We start from the raw sequence: 25348 nt of genomic DNA on the forward strand, positions 1-25348 counted from the left end.
AATGTAATGTCAGCTAGAAAGTACAAACTGTTCTGTGCTATGAAATGAAGCCATTTCTATTTGTAACAAAACGACAACACCGGCTGACAGGATATGACTACACCATCGACCTGTTTTACATAAGTTCATAAAGTGAGGTGTCAATGGTTCCAAGAAATTTACCTTATCGATAGGAAATATATATATGCTTGGTCATATATGTTGCTAGTTTGTTTTTAGTTGTTTCTCCATTTTTAATAGTTTTAGCAGACAGCACCTGATCTGAAGCCGTTGTATTGCTATACTTACAGACTTTGTAGATGCAACAATTTCACTCCCTGCACTGTCTGCATAACCTGCTTGCGCCTTTTGTGACGATTCACCAGCATCAGCATTCTCAGTTACCACCGCTGGCGCTTGCTCAGCTTTGAGAAAAGTAGAAATCTTGGTAAGCTTGGCGTGTTTCAGTTCCTGCTGCAGGCGTGCCTTACGTTTAGCAGCACCACTCTTATAGTGTTTGCCGGATCCGCTGCTACTGGCCGACATGGTGTTGTCTGGCGAGAGTATAAAAAGCATCAAATTGTTCAAATATTCGACTAACGTGGACGATAACTTAACAACAGAATTGCTATGATTTACCGTTTACAAGTTCAAATTTCAAAAATTGTTGACATCAAATCAAAGTACAAAAGTAACAATTATTTACGATAGTAATGTATATTCACACCATTCATGTGATGTCCTTCAAAACTTCTTCCGTTCACGTCTGCTGTGGTACACCAAAGGTCGTCAAATTTGGGAATGTGCCCTCCTCTGTAAGGTGAACGGACATGTTGTGCCTCCGAACAATAAATTTGTATAAACTGTAGGCCTGCCGAATACGTAATATCATCATGGACTTGCCTGGTGATGGTGCAAAGATGCCACTGAAACTGTGAATTATTAACGCAATGAAGTGTGCAAGTGATTGAAGTTATTCAATTGTTTTTTAAATCTGTACAGCCCTGAGTGAGCCCCCCAAGCTCATAGGCCCTTTTGCTTTGCACAATCTGTACGATCCATTGCTATGCCACAGACTGTAGCATTAAAGTGCATTTAGCTTACTATGTGGGCTTCAGGTAACTAGAAAGCTTTCAGGTGCGACAAAAGTTTCTAAGTATTTGAATACAATGTCTACGTAGAGGAGAAAGTGAGAACTCCCACCTGTCATGGCGGCCCACTGAAAACACGACAGAAGGGTCCTTTCTTAAAGTCTGTGAAAAGTAAAAATAGTATGAGTCAAGTTTTTAAAAGTCAACAACAACATTTATTTCTATAGCTCATTTCAGATATATGATGTAGCTCAAAGTGCTTTACAGGATGACGAAAGATAAACATAAAAATAAAATTAGGCAACACTAATTAACAAAGAATAAGGTAAGGTCTGATGGCCAGGAGGACAGAAAACACAAATAAACAAAAAAAACTGCAGAGGGCTGGAGACAAAAAAAATAACATCTGCAGGGGTTCCGAGGCCACAAGACCACCCAGTCCCCCTGACTTAAATGAGACCACTCAGCCCCCCCTAACATAAATGAACTCAATCAGTCCTCATGGTTTTCAGACTTCACATGGTAGAACTTGATGATGATGGTCATGTGGACCTCTGGCCTCCAATCCATCAATGTATGGACATCACGGTGCTTTGATCAGGTGGTGGGGGTGCAAATCATCACCACAACAGAAAACCAGAAAAAGAACAGCAGAGAAAGTAGGGGTTAGTACAGATTACGGAGCCATGATAAAAATGATAATTCAATGCATATTCAGAATATCAGGAATAAACTAAAATGAAGCTCTGAGAAAGCCATGTTACAGTAATGTGTTTTTAGCAGTTTTTTTAAAGTGCTCCACTGTAGCAGCCTGGTGAATTTCTATCGGTCAGCTATTCCAGATTTTAGGTGCATAACAGCAGAAGGCCTCCTCATCACTTCTTTTAAGTTTAGCTCTCAGAATTATAATCAGACACTCATTTGAAGATCTAAGGTTATGATTTGGAGTGTAAGGTGAAAGACATTCTGAAATATAAGATGGAGCAGATTATTTAAGGCTTTGTAAACCATCAGCAGTATTTGAAAGTCAGTTCTAAATGACACAGGTAACCAATGTAGTTACATCAGAACTGGAGAGATGTGCTCGGATTTTCTTTTCCTTGTTAAGATTTTGGCCGCTGCATTCTGCCTTCATTGCAATCAATTGATGTCTCTTTGGGTGGTCCTGAGAGGAGTGCGTTACAGTAATCTAGTCGACTGAAAACAAAAGCGTGAATTCATTTCTCAGCATCTTGCAAAGTTATAAGAAGTCTAACTTTTGCTATTTTTCTTAAATGAAAAAAGAGTGATATAATTAATATGTGATTTAAAATTCAGGTCAGAGTTAATAGTTACCCCTAAATTCTTTACCTCCATCTTGACTTTTGATCCTAACGCATCAAGTTTATTTCTAATACCCTCATTATATCCATCCATCCATTTTCCAACCTGCTGAATCCGAACACAGGGTCATGGGGGTCTGCTGGAGCCAATCCCAGCCAACACAGGGCACAAGGCAGGAACCAATCCTGGGCAGGGTGCCAACCCACCGCAGGACACACACACACACACACACACCAAGCACACAGTAGGGCCAATTTAGAATCACCAATCCACCTAACCTGCATGTTTTTGGATTGTGGGAGGAAACCGGAGCGTCCAGAGGAAACCCACGCAGATACCGTGCCGCCCTCTCATTATATCCATTTATCCAATTTCTGTTTTCTCCTCATTTAGTTTGAGAAAATTACTACTCATCCATTCACAAACACAAGTAAGACATTGGGGTCACTGAGCCAAGAGAGTCAGGGTCATCTGGCGCTATTGATAAATACAGTTGTGTTTCATTAGTGTAGCTGTGGTAGCTCACGTTAACCCTTGAGATAATCTAACCTAATGGAAGCAATGGAGATCGAAAAGAGCAGCAGACCCAGGAGAGATCTTTGTGGAACACCATATAGAATACCATGTGTCTTTGAAGTATAATTACAGCAACTAACAGAGAATTTTCTACCTGCCAAGTAAAACTCAAACCAATTTAAGACCCTGCCAGAGGGGCACACCCACTGACTAAAGTGATTTATAAGAATATTGTGATCAATGGTATCAAATGCAGGTGCATAATAACTGCCTCCTCTAGGATTTTACTTAAGAAAGGCAGGTTAGAATTAGGTCTAAAATTGTCAATAACAGAGGAGTCAAGATTATTTCTCTTGTGCAGGGATTTAACAGCAGCAGTCTTATGACAGTCTGGGAAGACCCCCATATCTAATGAGATTATTTAGAACTGTTAGTGAAATTGTTAAATAAAAAAAGAAAAGAAAAACATGTTAAGGAGAATTATAAAAGTAACCTCAGATCAAAACTATAAACTTTAAAGGCTGTACTAGCTAATAACTACCTGCAGTCAATCACCAATTGATGAGCTGGTGAAGGTGGTGCAACTCTAATCTTAGACAGGAACAAATGCCTGGAGGAGGGATGGAGACATTTAAGAGGTATGTCCTGTTATCAACTGCTGAAGTCTGATCCCACTTCACACATCTCTAGTCTTCTCAGAAAATGTACCGACGTTACTCAAACAACTTATACATAAATTGCTTGTTTTTTAAATTTAATTCTCCCCCTTAAATTGCAAGACTTTATTGATTGCCTAAAATACATATCATATGGTGAGGAATGCAGGCTCTATTGTAGGCACAGAGCTGGACAGTTTGACATTCGTGGCAGAGCGACGGGTGCTGAGTAGGAGATCCATCATGGAGAATCCACTGCATCCACTGAACAGGATCACCTCCAGACAGAGGAGCAGCTTCAGTGACAGACTGAGGAGACCCCACACTATGTGACTCTTCAGTTCCACCCGGGGGAGTAAACGTTAACATTATACAAAGTTATTGTCTGTTATACCATTTTTATCACTCTTTAATATTGTTTATTATCAGTATGCTGCTGCTGGAGTATGTGAATTTCCCCTTGGGATTAATAAAGTATCTATCTATCTATCTATCTATCTATCTATCTATCTATCTATCTATCTATCTATCTATCTATCTATCTATCTATCTATCTATCTATCTATCTATCTATCTATCTATCTATCTATCTATCTATCTATCTATCTATCTATCTATCTATCTGTCTATCTATCTATCTAAAATTCTCCATGTAGACCTATTGTATCTGCTCACAGCTCTGTTCCTTAATTGATTACACAATTCATAGACCTACATATTTGAAGTTTTGTGTCTTTAGTCCATCTGTTTACTGCTTTCACATTTCCGTTACAGAATATACCACATTGCAGTATTTCTATGCATGCAGCCTTAGACATCAGCACCCTCATCACTGACATTACACAAGCTGATACTTTAACAACTGGACACTCTACTCTTAATAGATGGCAAGCTTTTCAAACTCTTTAGTTTTATTACTAAATTGCCTTACAGTGGAATTAGTTTGCCTTTTACAATCGTCTTTTTAATACAGTATAGCAGCCTCAGCACTGCAAATCTCTACAACAAAAAGGCAGAAGGAAAACATTCTGTTAAATGTCAAACCCAGCCGCAGGGGATGCACAAACCAGTGTGTTTCTTCCCGCCGGTCCCAAGCACGGATAAATAAGGAGGGTTATGTCAGGAAGGGCATCCGGTGTAAAATTTTGCCAGATCAACATGTGGACAACAAAATAGATTTCCATACCGGATCGGTCAAGTCCTGGGTTAACAACAGCCACCACCAGTACTGGTAGCCAACAGAGTGCTGGTGGAAATTGGGTTACTGTTGGCCGAAGAAGGAGAAGAGGTGGGTGACATGTCCAGAGGAAAGAAGTGAGGAGGAAGGTAAAGAGAGTGGAACTGAAGGTCGGAACTTTGAATGTTGGCAGTATGACTGGTAAGGGAAGAGAGCTAGCAGATATGATGGAGAGAAGGACGGCTGATATATTGTGCGTACAAGAGACTAAATGGACTAAGTGGATTGGAGGTGGTTCCAATTTTTCTATCATGGTGTGGATGGGAGGAGAAATGGGGTAGGGGTTATTCTGAAGGAACAGTATGTCAAGAGTGTTTTGGAGGTAAAAAGAGTGTCAGACAGAGTAATAATAATGAAGATGGAAAATTGGAGCGAATTCAATGGACATGTTGGTGAAGGGAACAGAGAAGAGGAGGAGGTAGTAGCAAGGAGAGCAATGTAGAAGGTCAGAGCAGAGTGGATTCTGCCAAAATGATGGACATGGCTCTGGTGAATATATATTTTAAGGAGAGGGAGGAACATAGGGTGATGTACAAGAGTGGCAGAAGATGCACACAGGTAGATCACATCCTATGCAGAAGAGTCAATCTGATGGAGATTGAAGACTGCAAAGTGGTGGCATGGGAAAGTGTAGTTAAGCAGCATAGGATGGTGGTCTGTAGGATAACATTGGACATCACGAAGAGGAAGAGAGTGAGGGCAGAGCCAAGGATCAAATGGTGGAAGTTTAAAAAGGAAGATTGCAAGGTAGAGTTTACGGAGGAGGTGAGGCAGGCTCTGGGTGGTAGTGAAGAGTCACCAAACAGTTGGGCAACTACAGCAGAAGTAGTAAGGGTGAAAGAAAGAAGGGTGCTTGGCATGACATCTGGACAGAGGAGGTTGGAAAAGGAAACCTGTGGTGGAATGCAGAAGTACAGGAGAGTATACAGAGGAATAGGATGGCAATGAAGAAGTGGGATAATCAGAGAGATGGAGAGCTGTAAGGACAGCTATGAAGAGGATGAAGAATGGAAAGCAGATAACATACCTGTGGAAGCATGAAGGTGTTTAGGAGAGATGGCATTGGAGTTTTTAACCAGATTGTTTAATGGAATATTGGAAAGTGAGAAGATTCTTGAGGAGTGGAGAAGAAGTGTACTGGTACTGATTTTTAAGAAAAAGGAGGATGTGCAGAGTTGTAATAACTGTAGGGGGATAAAATTGATGAGCCACAGCATGAAGTTATGGGAAAGAGTAGTGAAGGCTAGTTTAAGAAGTGAGGTGATGATTAGTGAGCAGCAGTATGGTTTCATGCCAAGAAAGAGCACTACAGATGCGATGTTTGCTATGACGGTGTTGATGGAGAAGTTTAGATAAGGCCAGAAGAAGTTGCAATGTGTCTTTGTGGACCTGGAGAAAGCATATGACAGGGTGCCTCAGGAGGAGTTGTGGTATTGAACGAGGAAGTCGGGAGTGGCAGAGAAGTACGTAAGAGTTGTACAGGATATGTACGAGGGAAGTGTGACAGTGGTGCGGTCTGCGGTAGGAGTAATGAATGTATTCAATGTGAAGGTTGGATTACATCAGGGATCGGCTCTGAGCCCTTTCTGATTTCCAATGGTGATGGACAGGGTGACAGATGAGATTAGACAGGAATCCCCGTGGACTATGATGTTTGCTGATGACACTGTGATCTGTAACGATAGTAGGGAGCAGGTTGAGGAGATCCTGTAGAGTTGGAGATATGCTCTAGAGAAGAGAGCAATGAAGATCAGTAGGAACAAGACAGAATACATGTGTGTGAATGAGAGGGAGATCAAAGGAATGGTGAGGATGCAGGGAGTAGAGTTGGTGAAGATGGACGAGTTTAAATACTTAGGATCAACAGTACAGAGTAATGGGGATTGTGGAAGTGAAGTGAAAATGAGAGTGCATGCAGGGTGAAGTGGGTGGAGAAGAGTGTCAGGAGTGATTTGTGACAGAAGGATATCAGCAAGAGTGAAAGGGAAGGTCTACAGGACAGTAGTGAGACCGGCAATGTTATATGGGCTGGAGACGGTGGCACTGACCAGAAAGCAGGAGACAGAGCTGGAGGTGGCAGAGTTAAAAATACTAAGATTTGCATTGGGTGTGACGAGGATGGACAGGATTAGAAATGAGGACATTAGAGGGTTAACTCAAGTTGGATGGTTGGGAGGCAAAGTCAGAGAGTCGAGATAGCGTTGGTTTGGGCATGTGCAGAGTAGAGATGCTGGGTGTTTTAGTAAAAGGATGTTAAAGATTGAGGTGCCAGGGAATAGGAAAAGAGGAAGGCCTAAGACAACGTTTATGGATGTGGTGAGAGAGGACATGAAGGTGGTGGGTTTGACAGAGCAAAATGTAGAGGACAGGAAGATATGGAAAAAGGTGATCTCCTGTGACAACCCCTAACGGAAGCAGCTGAAATAAAAAGAAGATCAGTTGGGTCAGAGCACAGGCAAGACCACCTGCTTTTCTTAAACCCACACTTCGTTCCTCATAAAAGAAGCTGCAAAAACAGTTAGGTTAAAATATTCATGCAAAGATCAAAATCAAGAAAACCAAAAACAAAACTCTAAGGCTAGGGCCACACCAATATGTTTTGTTTTAAAAGGCAGAAATTTCCATTTTTTTGCTTAGCAGTGGCTTGGTGGTAAATGCTGGAAGTCCTGCTAGCAGAGAGTTGTTCCTAGTTCAGTTGTGATAAGATGAAAACCTAAACCAGGAGCTGTGCTACACACTCTGTCAGATACGATCTAACATTGCAGATATTGTAAAGAGTGAATCTGCAAGACCAAAAGACCACATCAACATGATCCCTAAAGGACATCTGGCAATCTGTCATCATCACCACCACCACAAGGTTGCATACCAAACTGACAGGTGTTAGCAATAACGAGCTGAACTTAACAAAGATGGGGCACTGAATAGTCAGATGGGCTGTGATAACAAGAAGCCCCATCTCTGCCCTGTTAAGCTGGAGATGGTGTTCCTTCACCCAGGTTACAATATCAGTGAGAAATGCAGAGATTCTACCCCATCCCATATAGTCCTCTCAAGGAAATTATAGGTACAGCTGCATACCGTGAGCATGGCACAGACATGAAAATCCATGTGACTGGTAGATCAAATAAGGTCTAGTGTGGAAGCTGGCCGATGGAGACTATCACCCCACAATTCGGAAAGGCGCTTGCCCATCCCTTAAGACCGACTGACCACATGTTCAACTGCTGTTTACATGGAACCCTTTGTCCTTCAAAGCGCTCATTTCAATATTTGCTACTGCCACAAAGATTTACATGGACTCCTTGGTCCATGTTTCAAGACGAGTTGGGTGGGGAGCCGACTTCGCCACCGACCCCTGGCGCCACGCCCCAGTGGCATGGTGCAGAGAAGGATGCACTGTGAACAGTCCATCCCCAGCGAGACAGCTATGTCGGGGGGAACAGGGGCCCCATGCCTAGCTCCCCCCTCCCCACCCCAGGGACGGAGGGTGAGAAGGCATCCGGGCAGCGTGCAGTAGGCAGGTCAATCCTTCAGCCTCAGGAAGCTGTGAACACATGGCTGGGGGGGAGCTGTAACACCAGCAGTGGGTACTGCTGGCCACCTTCTCTCCCTGGCCCTTCCCTGCTGACTCAGAGGAGGTCACGGTGCACCACCGTGGAGAAATGCATCATCCTCCAGGTTGATGGCTTGAACCCAACCAGTTTACCTATTGGTGGGTGCACACCCTCTTGAACTCTCTTTTCAAAGTTCTTTCAAACTTTCCCTTACTGTACTTGTTGTTGGCTATTGGTCTGGCGCTCGTATTTAGCCTTAGATGGAATTTCCCACCCACTTTGGGCTGCATTCCCAAACAACCCAACTCTGAGATGACCTGATCCCAGCGTGAAAAGGGCCACCACTGGCCTCACACCATCCATGGGTTTAACCTTGAGAAGAAGGGACTTTGGCCCTCGATCGACCCAGGGAAGGTGGTCTCCTGTACGTCATATTTCCCTCACCTAGGTAGGAGCAGGGAGATTTGGTGCTGGGCTCTTCCCTCTTCACTCACCGTTACTGAGGGAATTCTGGTTAGTTTCCTTTCCTCAGTTTAATTAATATGTTTAAATTCAGTGTGTCATCACGTCTGAGCTGAGTTCTGAGTACGACGGTGGGAGGTTGGATCCCCCACACCAGACATGGTTGGGAAACTGCTCTGGGTCTCGTCTCTATGGGCAGGTGCCAGTGTGCTCCACTGGCAGATGCCCCCGCTCCCTCCAGTAACACACAGAGGTCATGCGGATGACCAGTCCCATGCCCTTCTCACTGACCTGCCCCCTTCTCTGCCCAGGGCAAGGGTAACAGCACTGCACCACAAGTCTGCTTTTGGGAGACAGAGGAGCCTGAGTAACTGCTAACTCCCCAGCCACGCTGATGGTAGGGAGTTGGTGGTGATTGATCAGAAAGGTGACCCTCAGACAGGTGTGGGCCCGGGAAAGACCCTGGGCTACAAGGTGTGTTCGAAATGTAAATGATTGATGTGTTCTGCAATTCAGATTATTTCTCACAGCTAGCTGTGTCCTTCATTAATACACGAGCCGAGTGATCTACCACCAAGAATAGCCTTGTCTCTTTCTGTGTCTGTCTAAGGGCCAAAAAGGAGGAACAGAGGCACTGAGGTGGGGTGGCACTTGGGCCTGGGTGCCCGGAGTTGCCGAAGCAAACAGATAGGAGCCCAGTGTAACAAAATTGACTCCAGACAGTCACAAAGGTTTGGGGCAGCCATCTGTATAATATGATCCTGGCTGCAAAAAGGTTTAAGCAAAAGGTTGAGATGTTTACAAGACAGAGTCCAAAACAGAACTGAAGTTATTGAGACAAGATGGCGGCTTTAAAGGTCAGTCAAGGAAATGACATCATCGGGACGGAACCGGAAGTGGCATCTTTGGGACCGGACGTAACATCATCAGTGGTGCCGGAAGTGACATCATCTGTGGCGGCAGACCCCAATAGGATTTCCCAAGAATGGTCTACAAGAGACTGAGAGAGACAGTCAGCACACTCCGCCACCCCCTGGTCTGGTATAGTATTACTGTTACTTAAGCCTTTTAGCTGCCTCCTAATAGCACGTGTGTGAAAAGGCCCCCCCCCCTCAGCCCAGACCCGCCGGTTTGGGTGTCCTACACCGAGAGGTCGTGAGAACGAGAAAGAGCATTGGCACTGGAATGGAGAGAGCCCCTACGATGAACAAGAGAATACTTATACTGTTGAAGATCAAGAAACCATCTGGTGACTCGAGGATTCGACTCCCTTTGTAGGGAGTAAGGGCGCATGATCCATCACGAGAGTGAATTCCTGACCCAAGAGGTAGTACATCAACTGCGTAATCGCCCATTTAATTGCAAGTGCTTCTCGTTCCACCGCCACATACCTGGTTTCCCATTCCAACAGTTTCTGGCTCAGGTACATAGCAGGGTGTTCAACACCATCGATGTTTTGGCTCAGCACTGTACCCAGGCCAGTGTTCGAAGAGTCGGTCTGGAGAATGAAAAGAAGAGAAAAATTAGGAGCTTTCAACACTGGCGCTGACGTAAGGGCCTGTTTTAAGTCACTAAATGCATCCTCTGTCGTATCATCCCATACCACATTATTCGGAGCGCTCTTCCTTGTTAAATTAGTCAAGGGTGCCACGCTCTCTCTCTTCTCAATCCAAAGAAACATTAATCCGAGGCCCAACTTTTCCTAGTGTCCGAAGCACTGCAGTGACCTGCTGTACATGTTCCTTCCATGTGCTAGAGTAGATGATGACGTCATCCAGGTAGGCAGCACTATACACATTATGGGGCTAGAGTACTCTGTCCACCAGACGCTGAAAAGTTGCAGGTGCCCCGTGTAACCCGAATTGAAGGATGCGATACTGCCAGTTACCGCTAGGGGTACTAAACGTGGTCTTGGCCTTTGCAGAGTCCGTTAAAGGAATCTGCCAATACCCCTTCATCATGTCAAGTGTGGTTAAGAATTGTGCTTGTCCTAGCCTCTCAAGGAGGTTGTCCACTCGAGGCATTGGATAAGCATCGAATTGGAAAACTTGATTAAGGCAATGGAAGTCATTGCAAAACCTTCAACTTCTATCAGGATTACTAACCAATACAATGGGACTGGACCAGGGACTATAACTTTCTTCTATCACACCTAGGTCCAGCATGCATTTGATTTCAAGTTCCACTTCAACTTTCTTTGCTTCGGGTGGTCGATAGGGACGTTCTCAAATGACAACCCCAGGTTTGGTCATAATATAATGCGTAATCAGAGAGGTAGGTCCAGGTTTCTCACTCACAACCTCGGGGATGAAGAGGATAGCTGTTTCCAGCTCCCGTCTCTGTCTGGAATTTAGCTCTGGTCCAAAATCAAGGATGGTAGATTGAGTAAAGAATGAGCAAGGCTGAGCGGAGAAGGGATCTAAAATGGCCCTCTGTTTTACTGCTAGTGTTATTTTTGATATAGGATACCCCTAAAAAAACAGGCCTAATAATTCATGAGACACTATTTTTGGAAACCATAAGTAACTACAAGTAAAATTACAGATGAAGTACTACAATGCTGACTAATATGGAACAAAACCTTTTAAGTCTGTACTCCTGCTGGTAAAAGGTAGTTTTCCTAACACGTTTTTTATGACAGCACTTGAATGTGAACCTGGAGACAGAGCTGTGCTTAATGCCTACAGACAAATGAATCATCCGACTCCCAAGGAGAAACAAACCATACTAGGAAGGGGATCAAGCCGTGGACCAGGCCATTGACCAATTAACCACTGGGCAACATACTCAAATACCAGTCCAGGGGATCACGGGTTCCTGCTGCTAACAACTCAACTGTGCAGGAGACCACTAATGCCAAAAGATTATTGTGGGTCCAGAATCGTAGAGGGCAGCCTGCTTCACATCCAGACCACAACCTCATTCATTAGATCAAGAGTTCCAGATATCTTCTGCTTTGGAGTACTGGACCCCAAAACCTGATTCATACTTTTACTGTGTAGTGTTTAATGTTCTTTGACAGAACTCACTTTAACTGTCTTTGATTTGCCTTACTAATCATCCACACATTTGCAATTTAATGACAGTTGTTCACAAAGTACTTGAATTGTCTTTTCCCTAGGATTTGGAACCACACCCTAATCTTTCTTCTTCTGCAGCAACATCTTCCAAGGAAGATTTGAACCGTGGACTTATGGATGGTATAGGAGGAAAGGCTAATTATTTACAAGCAAAGCAAGGCAAACACTTTTTTTTTTCATAAGTAATAAGTATTTATTGAATACTAGCCATCCCCCGTGGCTTCGCCCATGTAGTAGTGAAACAGGACAAACTTTAAGATCTGCTCCAAACCATGGCGAGAGATAGAGCGATTCAAACAGAGGCTGGCACATGAGTGAGTAGGGCACTGCACGGCTCCCCACTCCTGACGTCACACTTCCACCTCCCCTCGGCCCATAGACTCTGTCTCGGGTTAGCGTGAATATATCACTCATGTAGGCGAACTATGATTCTTAGCACAATGAGAGAAGTCATACAATCAACCGGAATGTTGAAGCAAATTATAGAAAAAAACCCGATCTAAATCCATTAAGTAGTTCTCTCATGAAAAGCAGACAGACAGATGTTGGATTTTTAATATATAGAGATTTGTAACTATTGTTTATTAATGAAAATACTTTATCACTATTATAAATTTAAATTGTTTTGGGTTTAACCTATAAAGTAATTGGGATATATGTTTCTAGTAAGTCTATTGATACTTGGTGAAAAGCAAAAGTTTTAAGGATTAACGTTTGTATTTAAATTGGATTATTGATCAAATTTTAACACATGATGATTAGCCGCTGCAGCATTACCAGTTAAAAGTCAGTACAATTTAAGCTTTCTTAGTTATTGATTTTAATAATAGAATGAATAATATAGAGTTAACTGGAACAGAAATTTGTTAACTATGAGGAATGGTCAGTCATTGTCCAATCCACGGGGGTCTGCTGGAGCCAATCCCAGCAAGCACAGGGCACAAGGCAGGAACAAACTCCAGGCAGGGTGCCAGCCCACTGCAGGGCACACACACACACACACACACACAAAGCAGGATCTTTGGACTGTGGGAGAAAACCAGAGTACCCGGAGAAAACCCATGCCGACAAGGGGAGAACATGCAAACTCCGCGCAGGGAGGACTCAGGAAGTGAACCCGGGTCTCCTTACTGCGAGACAGCAGCACTATCACTGTGCCACCATGCTGTCCATGAGGAATGGTTGTAAATATAAATAACAAGTGTTTTAGGAATAGGAAAACTTGGGACATAATGTTTAAATCTATTGATATAAAGTGAAAATATAGTTTAAACTAGAAGACTCTCGCAGTAAGTAATACGTACCATTTGTTTGATTACTATTGTTTTTCATGAAGAATGTGAATTTTATTGTGTAATAGTAAATGATACAGAGAGGTGGATCAAATGTGAATATTAATGTATTAGGAACACTGCATTAGGATTAGATATAACATTATGACTCAAATTGTATGATATTGGGTTTTAAGGTTTAACACTAGAATTACCAGAGCCTACGAAAAAACTCGTAATTCCGTCCCACCTTAAATCGCTTCTTAAAATCGTTCACAGCTCTCCACCAGCGTCTTTTGTCATCTAAATGTGCTGATAAAAATCAGGCTGCAAGCAGTCGGCTATTCCATCCCCCCACCGACTTAGAACGTGCACAAACTTCTCCCAGCTCATGCCTTGATTGATTATCTGGGAGTGAAGTGGAGTTTTAGAGTGGAAAGAATAGATCATTATTTGGAATACACGCATTTCACGTGTGTTCCGTTTCTACAGTAATCCGTGTAAACACATTTTTAAAACAGAAACGTTTTTCATATTGTAGTAGTAAATGACAAAATGTAAGCATAAATGTATGAAGCCTAAAGTCCAAATATCAAACACTTTCACAAAAGGTACACATATAATAGAACAAGTATGCTGTTATTCAAAAATATAACTGCAGAAAAAAGCCACCTTAGCATGCCATATTGACACGTACGTACTGCAGCTGACACAGTAGCATAATGGCATCAGCCGCTTACTGGTATCCAAAAGCTCATGAGTTCGATCCCACATGGTTCAGTTTTGAGAAGTAAACTGCTCTTATTCTTACTATTTTAGAATAAAAACATGCATTTGATTTCAGTGTGTAACAGCCAGTAATTTATGATACTTGTAAAGGTTAGTTTTTTTTTTTTATTCACTTTTCATTCTCAGTCTCAGTCGTGTTCAGGACCCTTCCCTACCCCCCATCTGAGAATGCTATTTTCACATAAAGACGCGCTGTAGCTCTGCAGCGTACTTGTGACTGCATTCTCGTACCAATGCTTGCGAACTGAAGTGCCTGCGTGCACTTTTCGTGGCATTACACGTCTATTTTTTTTAGCATGCCCGTGTCGCTCAAACACAGGAACATATGTTGGTGTACAAGAATAAAAAACAAGTGCACTTTTATTCTAGACTATAAGTGAAGAAAAAAAAGCAAGTTACAGTAGGCGGTTGATACGACAGCTTGCGTGGTGCAATGCTAAGAACTGCTGATTTCCGATCCGTGCTATATAAAATCATCACATTCAAATATTAACAATTTCCACACACCCTTCCTACATTCACGACATGTGTACTTGTTGCAGTGTACACATCTCTCTGGGCTATGGTTCCTATTACACTGAATGAGCACCTGACATTGTACTTTCTTCCCTATATAAATCACATTCGAGCATAGCGCGTCTCCAAATAAATCACATTTGAGTTATAGCGCGTCTTTATGTGAAAACAGCATTGTCAGAATGGAACTGAATAAAAAAGACTGAAATCAAATGTATGTTTTTATTCTAAAATAGTTAAGTACATGCAATATTATTTGAAAACGAACAGCGTCAGATCGGGTTTGAATACACGCATGACGCTGAACTCCCTGTCTATCTACATAGTAATAACAGTAATTTTATTATTATATAGGAGCTTCCCTGTCTGCCTATCATATAGTGCCTTTCCTTCCTACCTATCTATATATCTATCCCCTTAGCTGTTTTTTATATATCTATTATACAGTGCCTTCCCTGTTTATTTATATATCTAGTGCCTTCTCTGCCTGTTTGTCTGTCTGATTGCATATAGCGCTGAACTTACTGCTCTGTACTTTTCTGTCCTCTGCATTTCCTGGAGTACAAAAGAAACACCACCATACAGCAACATGTGAGAACTGGCAAGATCGGGGAAAAAACACGCGGTCACTGATTACAAACCGCAAGATGAATGAAAGAGACAATATATGTAAAAACATCATCGACTAATGCAATATTATTTGAAACGAACAGCGCCAGATCGGGTTTGAATATGCCCGATCTGACACTGTTCGTTTTCAAATAATATTGCATGTACTTAACTATTTTAGAATAAAAACATACATTTGATTTCAGTCTTTTTTTTTTATTCAGTTCCATTCTCTCAGTCGTTCACGATTCCACAACCCCCTGACAATGCTGTTTTCACATAAAGACGCTATAACTCAAATGTGATTTATTTGGAGACGCTATACTCGAATGTTATTTATATAGGGAAGAAAGTACAATGTCAGGTGCTCATTCAGTGTAATAGGAACCATAGCCCAGAGAGATGTGTACACTGCAACAAGTACACATGTCGTGAATGTAGGAAGGGTGTGTGGAATTGTTAATATTTGAATGTGATGATTTTATATAGCACGGATCGAAATCAGCAGTTTTTAGCATTGCACCACGCAAGCTGTCGATCAACCGCCTACTGTAACTTGCTTTTTTTTCTTCACTTATAGTCTAGAATAAAAGTGCACTTGTTTTTTATTCTTGTACACCAACATATGTTCCTGTGTTTGAGCGACACGGGCATGCTAAAAAAAATAGACGTGTAATGCCACGAAAAGTGCACGCAGGCACTTCAGTTCGCAAGCATTGGTACGAGAATGCAGTCATAAGTACGCTGCAGAGCCACGCGCATCTTTATGTGAAAACAGCATTCTCAGATGGGGGATAGGGAAGGATCCTGAACACGACTGAGACTGAGAATGAAAAGTGAATAAAAAAAAACTAACCTTTACAAGTATCATAAATTACTGGCTGTTACACACTGAAATCAAATGCATGTTTTTATTCTAAAATAGTAAGAATAAGAGCAGTTTACTTCTCAAAACTGAACCATGTGGGATCGAACTCATAAGCTTTTGGATACCAGTAAGCGGCTGATACCATTATGCTACTGTGTCAGCTGCAGTACGTACGTGTCAATATGGCATGCTAAGGTGGCTTTTTTCTGCAGTTATATTTTTGAATAAAAGCATACTTGTTCTGTTATATGTGTACCTTTTTTTGATATTTGGACTTCAGGCTTCATACATTATATAGTTTATGCTTACATTTTGTCATTTACTACTACAATATGAAAAACGTTTCTGTTTTAAAAATGTGTTTACACGGATTACTGTAGAAACGGAACACACGTGAAATGCGTGTATTCCAAATAATGATCTATTCTTTCCACTCTAAAACTCCACTTCACTCCCAGATAATCAATCAAGGCATGAGCTGGGAGAAGTTTGTGCACGTTCTAAGTCGGTGGGGGGATGGAATAGCCGGCTGCTTGCAGCCTGATTTTTATCAGCACATTTAGATGACAAAAGACGCTGGTGGAGAGCTGTGAACGATTTTAAGAAGCGATTTAAGGTGGGACGGAATTACGAGTTTTTTCGTAGGCTCTGGTAATTCTAGTGTTAAAAGTGCTAAATTAGATACAGGGTATAGTACAAACCTTTAAGTTGCAGAACATGGTATAAGGGACATTAATTTCATGAATTTGCTTTTAGGAACTGGGGTAACGTAATGAGAATATACATTTAATATGTCACTATGCTCTGTGCAAATATTTTAATTCTGATTTTCTTTTCTTCTCACATATACAGCTAACACAAAGCCAGATTTAGCGCACACCGGCTCAGCATTTAGATCTGCTAGGCAAGCGTCTTAAGACAAGACAAGTTATGAACAACTGCAAATGGGCAACGTGCACGATTTCTGTGTGTCAGGGTCAACATGGCATTGGCTCTTCTTTTCTTTGTTTGGAATGGCATGATTTACCTGAGTGGGGGGCCTGCACATGGAAAAAGAGTAGAAAGCCTGGGAACATTGCCCGGCACACCTTTGAAGTCGACGGACAGATGGGAGATAACGTCATCCAATCCTGAAAATCCTTTCACTGCAGTGATGAAAATGACAGACTACACAAGGTCTTGCCATGGCTTCCTCATCTGTTATGTTGTGTAAATAATCATTAAAGAAAGCTAAGTTATTTTCTCCTATGTGATTTCTTACCACCTCATCACTAAGGGAGGGATATCGCCTCTTTATAATATATCTATTTAGGTTCAGGTTTCTTAAGACACCACATATGGAAAACGAACATATTTCCAGGGAGCTAGCACCTCCTAGTGGAGAACGATACAATACAATACAATTTATTTTTGTATAGTCCAGAGTCACACATGGAGTGCCAAAACGGGCTTGACAGCTCCACAGCCTTGACTCTCTAAAAAGACAAGGAAAAACTCTGAAAAAACCCTTTTAGGGAAATAAATGGAAGAAACCTTGGGAAAGGTAGTTCAAAGAGAGACCCCTTTAAAGGTTGGTTGGGCGTGCAGTGGGTGTCCAAAAAAAGGGGGTCAATACAATACACAGAACAGAACACAAGTAATCCTCAATACAATAGAAATATTACAAGTACAGAGCAGAATTCAAGAGTAGATGATATCCCATAATATGTTTCAGCAGGGCTGTCATTTTCTTTGTGATCCATGGCTTGTTGTTGTGATAACAGCACACTGTCTTTGAAGGGGCCGTGTTATCTATAGACTGGCATGAGCCTTTACTAATTATGTCAAATCAGTTAACTCAACCACAGGTGGACTCCAAACAAGGTGTAGAAACATCTCAGTGATGACCGACAGAATACAACGCTCCTGAGCCAACTGTCAGGTGTCACACCAAAGGGTCTGAGTCTTTGTGTCAATGGGATACTTGAAGTTTAGATTTTTTTTTAAAATGGCCAAAAATGTCTATAAATCTGTTTCTCATTCTGGGGTGTTGAGTGTTGCTCGATGACAAATAAAATAAATTCAAAATGATTTTACTACTAGGCTGCAACACAAGAAAATGTGTAAAACTGGAAGAGTCTGAAGAGTTTGTCAAGGCACTGAATGTTAAAAAAGAAATAAAAAACATTTCATTCAAGTCACACCATCTGTTGTTGTTTGAATGAAAGGGGGCTTCATGGTAGAAGATCCCACTTCTAAAAGAAAGATTCAAAAAATCACCAGTCGGAGTTTTCTAAAATACATGTTGACAAGCCGCAGTGCTGTGGAAGGCCCTTTGGAATGGCGAAACTAAATGATACCTTTGTGGTAAATCACAGAAGGGGTAAGAGGAGTAGAGGAAGGCCTAAGAGAAGGTTTATGGATGTGGTGGGAGAGGACATGGAGGTGATGGGGTGACAGAGCAAGATGACGAGGACAGGAAGATAAGGAAAAAGATGATCTGCTTTGGTGACCCCTAATGGGAGCAGCTGAAAGAGCAAGAAGAAGAAGAAGCCTCCTGATTGGTTCTTGTTAATTATATGTGTTGTGCCCCGCCCCCAGTCCCATTACATACTCACAGATTTTCTCATTCATTTTGTTTTCTCTCCTTTCAGACTTCTGTCCACTCACACTGGATATCAACACGACACACAGTGGGCTCTGTCTGTTTGAAGGGAACAAGAAGGTGACACATTTTTTATTGTTTTGTAAATGGTATTGATTTTATTGTTGTTGATGAATATTCTGTTCCTTAATCTAATGTTCACTGTATTTGTTTCATTTTCTTGTGTGTTCCTTGTTCGTTTCATGAGCAGCCTGGGGGTCTCGGTCACATGACTCTGCAGCCGGAGCTCCACCCCCAGGGGTATTTAAGAGGAAGCTGTCAGTGAAAGAGCTGCTCCAACACTGAGCTTTGTCCTGTCCTGTGGACTGCGCATCACATTTAGATTTTTGGGGTCCTGTTTCAGCCCCCTGCTCATATGAGGAGGTCCTGTCTTTAGTTTATGATTGTTGGATTTTACTCACTTCAGGTTTTTCATTTTTTTAAGGGATTATAGCAAGTTGTGCTTGGTAACCAAGGCAACTGTCACCTGTTAACCCTCTCCTGACCAGCATGAAGATGAAGTTAGCAGAATGCTGAGTGTTGAGAATTCATGAAACTCCGATTCGATGAGAAACAACCTCGGAGCAGGTGTAGAGAAGTTTATTATTAACATATGTGATGTTGCTGAATGCTTCTTGGTAAATTGTAACACTTTATAAACTAATCTACCCTTTGAATACACAAAGATTAATAATAAACAATATTTAAATAATGTCATGCATTGTCACCATTTTTGTCAGTGACAGGATTTTTTGAGTATATCTGGTGTTGTTGTATTCTTTGGTACACTGTTATTTAAATTAATCTCATATGTTCAGTACAAAATAGTAAAACTAGTAGAAGCTATAGTGCCTTTTGAATTAATTATAAGAAATAATAATATGTCACATTTAAGATTGTATACCATTCATCCCCATTGATCTTTTTTTTTTAGCAAGAACTAAAAGGAAAAGTAACTGTAATAAAAAAAAATATAATTTAAAAAAGTTGTGTTCCATAATGTTAGTCATCAGTTATGAGAAGTACTAATTCTGAGTCAGTGACCCTCGAACACTAAAGCAGCACAGGATGTTCATAATCAAGTAATACTGCACTTCAATAAGTCCATTAAAATTATGAACAGAATCAGTGACACATGGAAAGGAGGAAATCTGCATTGACCCTCCTGAATCTGAAGCTCAGCTGACAGCCAAACCCTCCTTTCCTGAACCCTGGCATAGGGTCCTGTGTGTCACTTCTGTGAAAGGACATTTCCACTAATTCATGGTGTTAATTTGTGATTATCAAAATAATTACAAAACCAACACACCAATAAGCTGTTTGTCAAGAATAAGTCATGAAAATGGGAATGTAAGAGGATTTAAATACCAACAAAAATGTCAGTATGGTAGGGCCAGTGAGGGGACAAGGAGCTTTATGACAGCAGTCTTTATGGAATATCGATTAAGGTATGGAAGGGAAAATTATAATATAAATATATATATATAAGTAATGGCACACCATAAACCAAATGAAAATAACATCAGATGACTAGAAATAAATCTAAAATAAACAGGCATAGACACACAAAAGGACTTCAGTGATCGAGCGTTAAAAAGTATAAATGAACATAAAAATATGATTAACATTACATTGATGCTGTAAATATATTCTGGACTGGTGTATGAAAGGCGCTATATACTTCAGAATGCATTTTTCAGTTCGTATTCAGCACTTTCTTCATTTCGATATCCAACACAAAGCTTCTTCACATTGAGACTACAAGCTGGAGTCCAAAGAAAGTCAAATGACAACGTCGACAATCAGAAAGCTTCAGTTTGAGATCACGGAAATCACACAAAGCTTCATCTTCTGCCACCAATTCATGGATAAGAAACCCCCAAATAACAGAATCAGCCCCTTCTGTACCCCTCCCCACAGAAGGTGAAGTTCATCCCTTCTGACCTTTCATCAGAGGGTCACTTGGGACGGAGTTTGAGTTTTGTGTACATTTTAAATTTTGTTTTTTGTCCTCACATTTTTAATGTTTCATTTCATTGATCTTCTGCACAATGCTGTGTAAAAGTATTTACCCCCACCTGATTTCCTCTATTTTTAGTTCTTCATAACACTTCATTGTTTCTAAACTCCAAATATATTTAGTAGAATACAAGGACAACCTGAGTAAGCACAACACTCTGTTTTTAAATTATTTTTTGATTTATTGAGCATAAAAAGAACACTAACATCTATATCACCCATATGATAAAGTAAATGCCCCTAAACTAAGTACTTGGCTGTGCCCCCCTCAGCGGCATCAACTGCAGTCACACAGGTCCAGTATCAGGAGGTCAGTCTCTGGCATCCCTGTAGAGAAATTGTGGGCCCCTCATCTGTAAAGAATTGTTGTAATTCAGCCAAACCGCATTGTTTATGACTATGAACTGCCTATTCAAGGTCCCACCACAACATCTCAGTGGGGTCAAAACCTTCATTTGGTGTTTTTTTAAGTGATTCAGACGTGGACTTGGTCTTGTTGTTCTGCTGCATCACTCAGTTACAGATCACAGACTGATAACCAGACATTCTCCTTCAGTATCTTCAGTCAGAGAGAGCTGAATTCAAGCTTCTCTCCATTTTGGCAGGTCATACACACCTTGAAACAGCAAAGCACATCACACTACTACCACCATGATTAACTGTGTGTGTGTGATGTTCTCATTGTGGAAAGATGTGGGAGGTTCACTCCAGATGGAACAGGACCTGCGTCTTCTACAAAGTCAAACTTTTAGCTCATCACTCCACAGGACATAATTCCAGATGTTTTGGGGGTTAATCAGGATGTCCTTTGGCAAACGTTAGATGAGGCTTCATGTTTCTCTTGTTCAGCAGTGATGTTTGTCTTGCAACTCTCCCCAGATACCATATTAGCACAACGTCCTTCTAATGGTGAAATCATCAACACTGACATGGTCTGAGGTGAGACAGTCACACCTGCTTTGTAATGTTGAACTGTCACTGTGTCACAAGCTCATGAGTAAAGGTGTCATGTGACCTTCTTGCTTTTTGATGATCTGGAGACAGGCTGTGCATTAAAGTGACAATGAGGTGACTGTCACATCACAGTACAAATACAAAAGGGCAAAACTGAAATCTTCACATCCCTCATAGTGCCAAGCATGTCTGACCACTGCTGTGCCGTCTGCCTTCTGGTGCCCTGGGGGATTTGATGGGTCTCTGCCATTCTAGGACTCTCTGTTAAGAATGCTGCTGCTGTACTTCAGTGATTCTAAATCAGAGTCTGACACCCCTGATGTACACTCATGTAAAGTGACCAACAGGCCACCTTACCAAACAGTTGACGGCTTCTTATAAGACAGCCCCTGTGAAAAGACCCCCTAGCTTTGACCACTGTAACCCTGCACCTCCTCTCTTCATGTAGAATTGAAGGTTCTGGAGAGTCAAACTCTGCGAAAGGTTGTGCTTGGACACAAATATGTAGAAGACTATGGGCACACGATGGTTAAAGCCTTTAAAGAAACTCAGCAGATTCTGGTTTGCTCATTCTTGTTGGGCGCTCCAGTTGAACTCCTCACCGGACGTCTCTGACTGCGAGGACCTGAAGACTGACTGTGTTGAACAGGAACAACCAAACCATAACTTGAGAGTCTTCAAAATGACATTAAACACCAGTGAGTCAGTGTGTCTTATACCAGTAGGTATGCTGGGCACTGACTGGTACTTTAGTGGGGTTCAGTGTTTTAGGGTTTCAGTGTTTTAGCTGCTTGTCAGGTTTGTGTTAAATTTGAACCTCCTGTTCTAGTAGTTACCGCACAGTAAATGGAACTGATTAATCCCAAGGGGAAATTCACATAATCCAGCAGCAGTATACTGATACTCTTTAATATATTTTTTTTATGTGTGTGTGTAATAAAAATGCAGGTAAAAACAGACAATAACTGTATAATGTATAATGTTACCGTTTACCCCCCAGGGTGGAACTGAAGAGTCGCATAGTGTGGGAGAAACAATATGCTCAGTCTCTCAGTGGAGCAGGACAGTGACAGCAGTCGGTCACTGAAGCTACTCCTCTGTCTGGAGATGATCCTGTTCAGTGGATGCAGTGGATTCTCCATGATTGACAGGAGCTTCCTTGGCACCTGTCGCTCTGCCACAGATGTCAAACTGTCCAGCTCTGTGCCTACAATAGAGCCTGCCTTCCTAACAAGTTTGTCCAGGCGTGAGGCATCCTTCATCTTTATGCTGCCTCCCCAGCACACCACCGCGTAGAAGAGGGCGCTCACCATAACTGTCTGGTAGAACATCTGCAGCATCTTATTGCAGATGTTGAAGGACGCCAACCTTCTAAAGAAGTATAGTCGGCTCTGTCCTCTCTTGCACAGAGCATCAGTATTGGCAGTCCAGTCCAATTTATCATCCAGCTGCACTCCCGGGTATTTATAGGTCTGTACCCTCTGCATAGTCACCTCTAATGATCACAGGGTCCATGAGGGGTCTAGGCCTCCTAAAATTCACCACCAGTTCATTGGTCTTGCTTGTGTTCAGGTGTAAGTGGTTTGAGTCACACCATTTAACAATGTCCTTGATTAGGTTCCTATACTCCTCCTCCTGCCCACTCCTGATGCAGCCCACGATAGCAGTGTCATCAGCAAACTTTTGCACGTGGCAGGACTCCTTAGTTATATTGGAAGTCCGATGTATGTTGGCTGAACAGGACAGGAGAAAGTACAGTCCCCTGCGGCGCTCCTGTGTTGCTGACCACAATGTCAGACCTGCAGTTCCAGAGATGCACATACTGAGGTCTGTCTGTAAGATAGTCCACGATCCATGCCACCAGGTGTGAACCTACTCCCATCTCTGTTAGCTTGTCCCTAAGGAGCAGAGGTTGGATGGTGCTGAAGGCACTAGAGAAGTCCAAAAACATAATTCTTACAGCCCCACTGCCTCTGTCCAAGTGGGAGAGGGATCAGTTTAACATATAGATGATGGCATCCTCCGCTCCCACCTTTTCCTGGTATGTGAACTGCAGAGGGTCGAGGGCGTGGCGGACCTGTGGCCTCAGGTGGTGAAACAGTAGCCACTCCATGGTCTTCATCACATGTGACGTCAGAGCGACAGGCCGGAAGTTATTCAGCTCACTAGGACGCGATACCTTTGTGACTGGGGTGATGCAAGATGTTTTCCAAAGCCTCGGGATTCTCCCCTGTTCCAGGCTCAGGTTGAAGATGCGCTGTAGAGGACTCCCCAGTTCCAACGCACAGACCTTCAGCAGTCATGGCGATACACCATCTGGAACCACTGCTTTGCTGGCACGAAGTCTCCTCAGCTCACCTGTGCTGCTGTAATTGTGGGTGGGGATGGCTCTCCTATGCTGGTATCAGCAGAAGGATGGTTGGAGGGTGCAGTACTCCAAGGTGAGCGTGGGTTAGGGTAGTCAAACCTATTAAAGAAGTTGTTCATCTGGATGGCTCTCTCCACGTCTCTCTCAATGGTGGCACCCCGCTTCAAGCTGCAGCCAGTGATAACCTTCATCCCATCCCACACTTCCTTCATGCTGTTATTTTGCAACTTCTGCTCAAGCTTCCTTCACCACCTTGAGCTGGACCTGGAGTTCCTTCTGCATGCGCTTGAGCTCATGCTGATCACCACCTTTAAAAGCCCTTTTCTCCTGGTTCAAAAGGCCCTTGAGGTCACTTGTAATCCATGGCTTGTTGTTAGCATAGCAGCATACTGTTCTTACTGGAACTATAATGTCCAAACAGAAGTTGATGTAATCAGTCGTGTAGTCAACAACGTCCTCGATGTTCTCAATATGTGACCCCAACAGGATATCCCAGTCTGTAGTTCCTAGGCAGTCTCTCAGAGCCTGCTCTGCCTCAGGGGACCACTTCCTGAATGAGCTTGTGGTTGTAGGTCGCGCCTGGGTTGGCCTACTTTTGCCCCTGTAAGCAAACATACACATACATACTTACACAAAGATCCTAAACGAATAAGTACCATATGAATGACGAATGCATGTCCCATCACTCCCTAGCACTTTAATTAGGGACTCACTATTACCAGCACTAACAAACATGCGGGTGTCCTTGTGACACAAATGAAGTCTCTACACTTTGTTGGTTATATTCCATTCAGCAACCAAACAATGTTTTACTTCCACCGCATTTGTACACTGGGTGCCCTAAAATTCACATACATAAAGAAACATATGCATCAAAACAATAATTGCAAACAGGGTGCAAAACTTGGTTACCCCAAAATCCTGCCCGACTACGCCAATTATTTTATCTTGGTAGAGTAATATATATATTGCTCTACTTTCCCCTATTGTATTATTAATATGTAGCCTTAGAATGCCTAATCTCACAGATTTACCACTGTTTATAATGTATTATTTTATTTATTTTATATAACATATCCCCACCTTCCCTTCTATATCTATAACCTCAGGCAATTAGATGTAGTAAAAAGACAAGCAGGAGTTAAGTTACACATAAAATAGTGTATTACTGATAATATTCATAAATAATAACAAAATGCAAAATACATTTGAATATTGGCAACCTGATAAAATGGTGATGTGTAACTCAGGTGGCACACAGACTTGTAGTTACTTAAAATGTCTCTAGTTAAGGCATCATTAGTGCTCAGCTTTCTTCAGAACAGGCCTCAAGCCTGTCTCAATATGTCTGAAGCCAAGCTGTGCTCTTCATTGTGTTGTCTTCAGTTCATTGTGTGATGGTCTTCCTCATCAGATCAGTAAGAGATAGC

At 42.1% G+C, this 25348-nt stretch overlaps 1 protein-coding gene and 1 pseudogene across 1 annotated transcript in view; one reads left to right on the forward strand and one right to left on the reverse strand.

The window, feature by feature from the left end:
* The window catches only part of LOC120533513 (gastrula zinc finger protein XlCGF17.1-like), a 249868-nt gene that overhangs the window by 181964 nt on the left and 42556 nt on the right, over nt 1-25348 (forward strand). The gene's annotated exons all lie outside the window — the stretch shown is intronic.
* On the reverse strand, nt 9250-9403 carry LOC120534794 (annotated as a pseudogene).

This window comes from Polypterus senegalus, chromosome 8, assembly GCF_016835505.1.
Source record: "Polypterus senegalus isolate Bchr_013 chromosome 8, ASM1683550v1, whole genome shotgun sequence".
In the NCBI taxonomy this organism is placed as follows: domain Eukaryota; kingdom Metazoa; phylum Chordata; class Cladistia; order Polypteriformes; family Polypteridae; genus Polypterus; species Polypterus senegalus.